Here is a 6,816-nt window from a genome sequence, read left to right as displayed (position 1 = left end):
GTAATAAAACCACAAAGTGAAAATAAATCAATTCAAAACCTTACTTGTTGTTGTTTTGGTCTAGTGTTAACTGTGCAGTGCATTGTTCCATATTATATATTTGTTTGTGGAATAGTATTACTGCTGCATGAATCAGGGCCGGCCCTGACCAATTTGCCGCCCTAGGCAAGATTTTAGCTGGCGCCCCCCCCACCCCCGAAAATGCAGACACTCACTATGATTCGCACGTGCACGTTGTGGCATGACCACCAACACAGAAAGATATTGACACAAGATGTGTGCAACTGTATTTAGTTTCCTATCCATTTGAACATGATTTAAGTGGGAGGGGACCTCACCTCCTCTAGGGGGGTCCGGGGGCATGCACCCCGGGAAGACTTTTTTTTTTAATATTGAAGTTTAAAAGCATCAATCTGGTGCACTTTGAGAGCAGCATGAGGAGATCTATGGATACATCTCACAACACCCAGATGAAACAGAACTGGAAGCAGATTTTATTTTCCTTTATGGATATTTTACAAATCACTCCCCTTTCAAACTGTATTCTTGTTTATTAATAACAACTTTTTTGTACTGTCAGTATTTTATACCTGTTTTTCACCTGTTCTCTTATTTTTTATAACTATAATGATCATATAGAGGTGTGCCTTTACCTCACTGAGCTGAGGTTATCAGAGCCTCTCAGTCTGTCAGGAGAGCTCTCTAAAGCTCTCCCCCGTGGCCGCTTACACAGTAAATTCCAATGTTAATAAAAGCACACAGAAGCTGTGTACGTTTGATTTATTTTAAATGAATACAAATACAAAATTAAAACCTATAATTGCACACTAAAACCATTATTTCAAAAAAAGAACAATTTCACATAAACCTTGGGCTGGGGCAGTTCAACTTGATTTGGGGGGGGTGTGCCATAGTTTATGGGTGCTGTACGCAATATAGGCGTAGTTATGTTAGTATAAGATAATAAGATGTACTTTGTTGATCCAAAATCGGGAAATTGTGTTGTTATGAAATAAAAAAATAAAAAATTATTTCTAACTTTTTTTTTTTTTCAATTTTTGGCGCCCCCTATGGGTTGATGCGCCCTTAGCATTCGCCTATACTGCCTATGCCGAGGGCCGGCCCTGGCATGAATGCTCAAGTTTCATTTGGTAGATTATTTGAACTCCTCTTGGTTTGTCTAATCAGCAGCAACGCAGATTCTATGAGATCAATATCTGTGTTGTCCTGTGAGATGCATGTATCTCTAAAAAGTCAACTGTTCATGAGTTTTTCAGAAAAACAGCTCCTTTATATTCTTGGTTTATTAAATCTGCAGCAATGCAGACTAAAGAGTCTGACAGACTATGAAATACATAAATAAATACTTGATCCTAGTTAATCACAAATATTTTTAAATCATCTGGAGATAAGTGGTTATCGCTGCACAGGAGGGGGATGAAAATCTGTAATCTTACAATAACCAAAGCTGTCAGACAAATGTAGTCGGGTAAAAAGGGAAATAATGACCAGATGTAGTGAAGAAGTGTACAGCTGATACAGTACCTAGCATTTGTTCTGAAGTACAGAACTTGAGTATCAGTACTTAGTTACTGTTTTCAGTAACCATGCCAGAGGGAGAGGTTGGAGCAGGTTGTGTCCCAGGTGTGAAGGTCTGCAATCATAACGTGGTGTTGATATGTGGAGATTATCCTGCTTGTTTGACACAGAGATTATTTTCTGCAATAATCACATGGAGAAATCCCATTGGCTTTTTGACAATGGACCCCTTGTGTAGATAACTCCTGGTCAGCATACAAAAATGCATCATCACTGCACCAAATAGTAGGCTACTTATATTCACCCTCCCCACCACTCTCACAGTCTAATGTTAGTGACAGGATGAAAATGTCCTGAAACCTCATGAGGACATCAAATAACTGCAGTGTCTCTTGGTGTCGATTTCTGCTCTATGAGGAACTACAAAGTACTGAAGCATATCAACTGTAACTCCAAACTAAAGCTCATGCCAAAATGTTACAGTAACTCTCACTGCCAGAAAGCCAGAGAAATGTCCAGAGTTAAAATACAAACGAACAAGTTAACCTAGAGACCGAAATAAATGTACCTTAAATTAGCTAGTGAACATTAGCTATTAATTTAACAAGCTAGCCAGCTATCCAACACGCTCATGGATATATAAAGGATGAATACGAGAACTGGATTATTTCACACAGTGACGTCACGAGCTACCCACAATGCAACACGCGCCATATATATATATAAATACGCCATTTTCCTGGAGGTGCAAATATCCTGGAAGTGCAAATATAAACAGCTAGCTAACGTAGCAAGGCAGAGCGCACTAGGTTTTTTTTCTGAATTAATGACCGAAGAAATCGCTGCATGTCTTCGGATTACATCTCTGGACTTGAAGGGTGTGCTTTAGGTCGTTACCAGCGTAAACTAGAGCTGTGTGGGTTGTCGGATTGCCCTTACAGACTCTGCCTGCAGATGTACCTCTAATTTCTGGAAAACACCAGGTGAATACCCCACTTGTCACAATAATATTATCATGCCATTGCATACATGTGGTATTTTAGAGTTGACTAGATATTGATTAAGGCAATAGACTATGATATTCAGTACAGGAAGCTTAGCAACACCTAGACGGTGTACGGCTGCTTGCACCTCGCGTAAAACGGCCGATACTGGAAGTACGGTGTCGCGCTCGGCCCAATACCCGTATGTGTGTGTGAAAGATACCGTTCATTCCTGTGAGTTATTCAGTGGCGCTTGAAGCCCAAAGTGGAGCGAGTATAGACTCTGAAAGTACCCGGATGTGGGCCCATAGAGCATGCGCAGTTGAGTTTCTCTTAAGCCCCGCCTCTGATCTCCCGCTCTGTGTCAGTCAGATCGAAGCCGCATAGAGAGGCGAAGTCCCTCCCTTTCCGGGAGCCTCCATGGGACCCCGGAAACGTAAAATTATACATTGAAGTCAATGGAGAGAGAAAGGTTATCTTTTGATCCCGTTTGAATTGTGCCACGAATGACACATATGATGTTTGTCAATTTAAAAGAATATTTTGCAAGTCAAAAAAATAAAAATGTGTCGTAAAACTGTGAAGTTACACATTTTTTTGTGTGAAACCGCTCAGTGAACTACAGGTCTCTGGTCTCGCACAATACGCGTCACCATCACAAAGACGGCCGTCACGTTAGCAAATTCCACCTGTTTCTTTCAGAATGAGAATAAAAGTATAAAATGAGGTGACTACAAGTCTGGACACGTTGAGAGCTGTACATACACGAAAGGGGAGTTAGTCGGTTCTGTAGCGGGACCGGCTTTACAAGGTTTCGTTGAGTAACATGAGTGCAATGTGTAACGTTAATGTCAGCTAGCTAACATTAGCTAACAAGGTACACTAACGTGTTTTGTTTCAGTAACTAGTTTTCTCCGTAAGAACTTCGTGGTCTCTGTGTATGCTGTGGATTACATTAGTGTTCACAAGAACAAGGTACACTCCCGTGTTTTGTTTTAGTTGCTCTTCAGATTGAAGCGGCCGGTTTTATATCGACTACACTGTATGTGTGATCTCCTTTTACATCTCGTTGTGTCATTTGAGTTTATTTGCTGTGTGTAGATTCAAGGGTTTTGGTTATCTTGTCAATTTGTTTGGTTATCCAGGCACAGCTGTGCGTGACTCCCTCGGGTACACTGGTATGTGTTTTCCTAATGGAGAGAGCATTGATTAATTAATAAACTACACACTGAGTCTAGATCCTGACCAAGTCCTTTTTTATTGTTGATCAAATGTTTTTCAAAAATGTATTCATACACATTTAGAAAAATACAATGTACAATCACAACCAGTACAGAAAAAACAAACAACAACAACAATCAGACAAGAGGACAAAACTATGGAAAAATAACCCCTCCCACCCCCAGATCCGGACCATCCTTGTATTATTGCTCATTCAATCTATTATAGCATGCTAACAAACATGGTACTTACTTTATTTGTACAGATCTGCATGGGAGACGATGGCGCGATGCAGAGCGCTGTCTGTGATTGTGCACGGGGGATGTATAAATGCAGCCACGCTGCAGCATTGGCAATATGTGCCATGTGGCAGATCAGCTCCACAGATGTTGAGTGCCAGTGGAGGAAGCCTGGCACTTCCAAAGTAGTCCAGCCGGTGTCTCAACTTTACCAACAGTGAGAGGAGACATACAACCCACTGGCCAGAGACATCGCCACTGAGGATGTAGACTGGTTCAGGTCTGCACTGAGGGGCGCACAGTGTGGCATGGCATGGCTTCACCTGAGCCAGAGCCGCGGCCTCAACATCAGGCCATTGTCACCGTGCCGGAGCTGGTGAAGGGGCATGGGGGTCGGGGGCTTGAGGCAATTCTTGCCTCAATGCGACTGAGCAGAGACCAGCAAGCTGCCATCCAGACAGCCACCGGAGGACAGCGGACAAAGTGGCAGTTACACAGGCGGGGCAGGTTGACAGCCAGCAAGTTTGGTGCTGTGCTGCAGTCGGGACTTTCATCCACTCCATGCGCGTCCCTCATGAAGAGGGTGCTCGGGGGGTACAACTTGGACGGAGTCATGGCTGTCAACTGGGGGTTTGTAAACGAGGCCGAAGGGGTGAAGGCTTTTGTGCAGGCCTATCAGGAGACAGTGTTCGAGTCTGGTCTCTTTGTGAGTGAGTCGGTGTTTTGGGAGCATCCCCCGATGGACTTGTGCAGCCATCTGCCCTGCTGGAGGTGAAGTGTCCACCATCATTATATAGGATATATATATATATATTTGTATACATATCTGTAAATTGTATAATTTTATTTGATTTAAAAGTCTTTTTGATCTCTCTGTCTATAAACACAAACTGAGTAAGATTGACAATAAAGTTGACTTTGAAAAATATATATATTCTTTATGAAAATAGTTGACTGTTGGAGAAATGAATTGATTTGATTTTTTGAAGTTAATTTAACTTTGCCGACCATGTAAGGTCATTATTAAAAAGGTACAATCAATTTGTTTAGGGTTGAATAAAATAATGATAAACATTTCATTTGGATAATTTACTGACAGAATAAGAAACTCAATGATGCTCTACTCACCTGTTCCTTTTTATAAAGTGAAACAGTTGAAACGATAGATTTTAGTAAACTTAAAAACAACCTTCTCCAAAAGCTATCAAGGAATATACCGAATACTTGTTTTAGAACTTTATTACATATTTTTATATAAATAGTTTGAGTGATCCATAATTGACAGAAGCTTGTGTTTACACTGACCTGTCACTCATATATTAATGTCTTTGTAACTTCAGTAAACCACTACCTCACTCATTTCTTTCATTCATCACGGTTCAGTAAACTAAGTGACACATGAACCAGTTTAATCATTATAATAATGTAGGATTGCAACTCTTTGAAACTGTAGGTGGCTCTTAAAAGAGCCGTTGTGTTTGGGTGTGCTGGTCTCAGGTCAGTTTAAGCCCTCTCTCGCGGATGCAGCGGGCCAGCTGGATGTCCTTGGGCATGATGGCGACCCTCTTTGCTTGGTTCATCTTACCAATGGATGTCGGTGCAGTCCACAATCATTGTGCAGTTGAAGGCAGAATGGATGAAGGCAGAATGAATGTATTATTGACTCCGAATGAAGCACAACTTCATGTCATACAATACATTGACTTTATTTGTAATTGTGTAAAAACATATGAGCATTGATTAGCAAGCAGGACCTGCAGGAACAGAGCACGGTGATGGATGGAGCTGGGAAGAGAGAAGAATAAAGAAAACAGAACAACTTTATTATCGGATATTAAAAATTCAATTTCAGAACAAGTTGCCGCTCCTACAGTTTTCTAGTGTGTAAAGATGATTTCACTTGACCTATGCAAAATATCACACTCAATACATGTGTGTCTCTGGGGGGTGCATTGTGCCTTTGATGTATATAAATAATATACCATAACCAAATACTATTACGTACAGTGGAAATCAGGTTGCCAGAGCGGGTCAGTCCAGTGTGCATGTTCCTCAGGGTCTCAGCGGTTACAGGTGAGGTAAAGGAAATAAAAGAGAAAAAGGTCAGTAACAACACTTTGAAGTAACAACACTTTGAATAATTATCTCTTTTAATAATGTTCTCTCAGTAATCACTCAACTACTGTCTTTCCAACAAACAGATTGACTCACTATCATCACAATGAAACACGTCCAGAAGAATGGACCACAGATGTAAATTAGCTATTAGCTATAATCTGGCATATTGCATCTCTTCTCTTTGCTGAGATTAATGTTTTTGTATGCATGGTCCTTCTATAAATAAATAAATGTCATGCAAAGCTGCCTGCCTGCCTTCCTTCCTTCGACTCTCCCTGAACTGCCTGATCTTTTAATGTTCAATGTTAACCATTTGAGCAGATAGCATTAAGTAGAAAAGATCGCAGATGCTAATCTGCCGTTAGCCTACCTCCCGCCCCCTTAGCACCTGGCGGAGGGGGCGATAGGCTTCTCTTCAAATGTTTCACAAAATACTTACCATCATGACTACTCTTACTGTTTAACATTTGGGTTTATTTCATGTTAAGGCTAATACAAATGACAAGGCTAAGTAATGTGATGCTAACTAACGTGCTCGCTACTCGTCGCTACTAGCTATGTAGCTAACTTGACTATGTTCCATGCACAACATGTGTATTACCTGATATGTTTGGTCCAACGACTCCTGGTCCTTTCATCAGACGGGAAGCGATAGAACGAGATATGATCTATAAGTATGATCACTTATGTGATTACAACCTGGTACAAAGCACACA

This window comes from Pseudochaenichthys georgianus, unplaced genomic scaffold (genome assembly GCF_902827115.2).
Source record: "Pseudochaenichthys georgianus unplaced genomic scaffold, fPseGeo1.2 scaffold_582_arrow_ctg1, whole genome shotgun sequence".
NCBI lineage: Eukaryota > Metazoa > Chordata > Actinopteri > Perciformes > Channichthyidae > Pseudochaenichthys > Pseudochaenichthys georgianus.
This window is presented reverse-complemented; position numbering follows the sequence as displayed.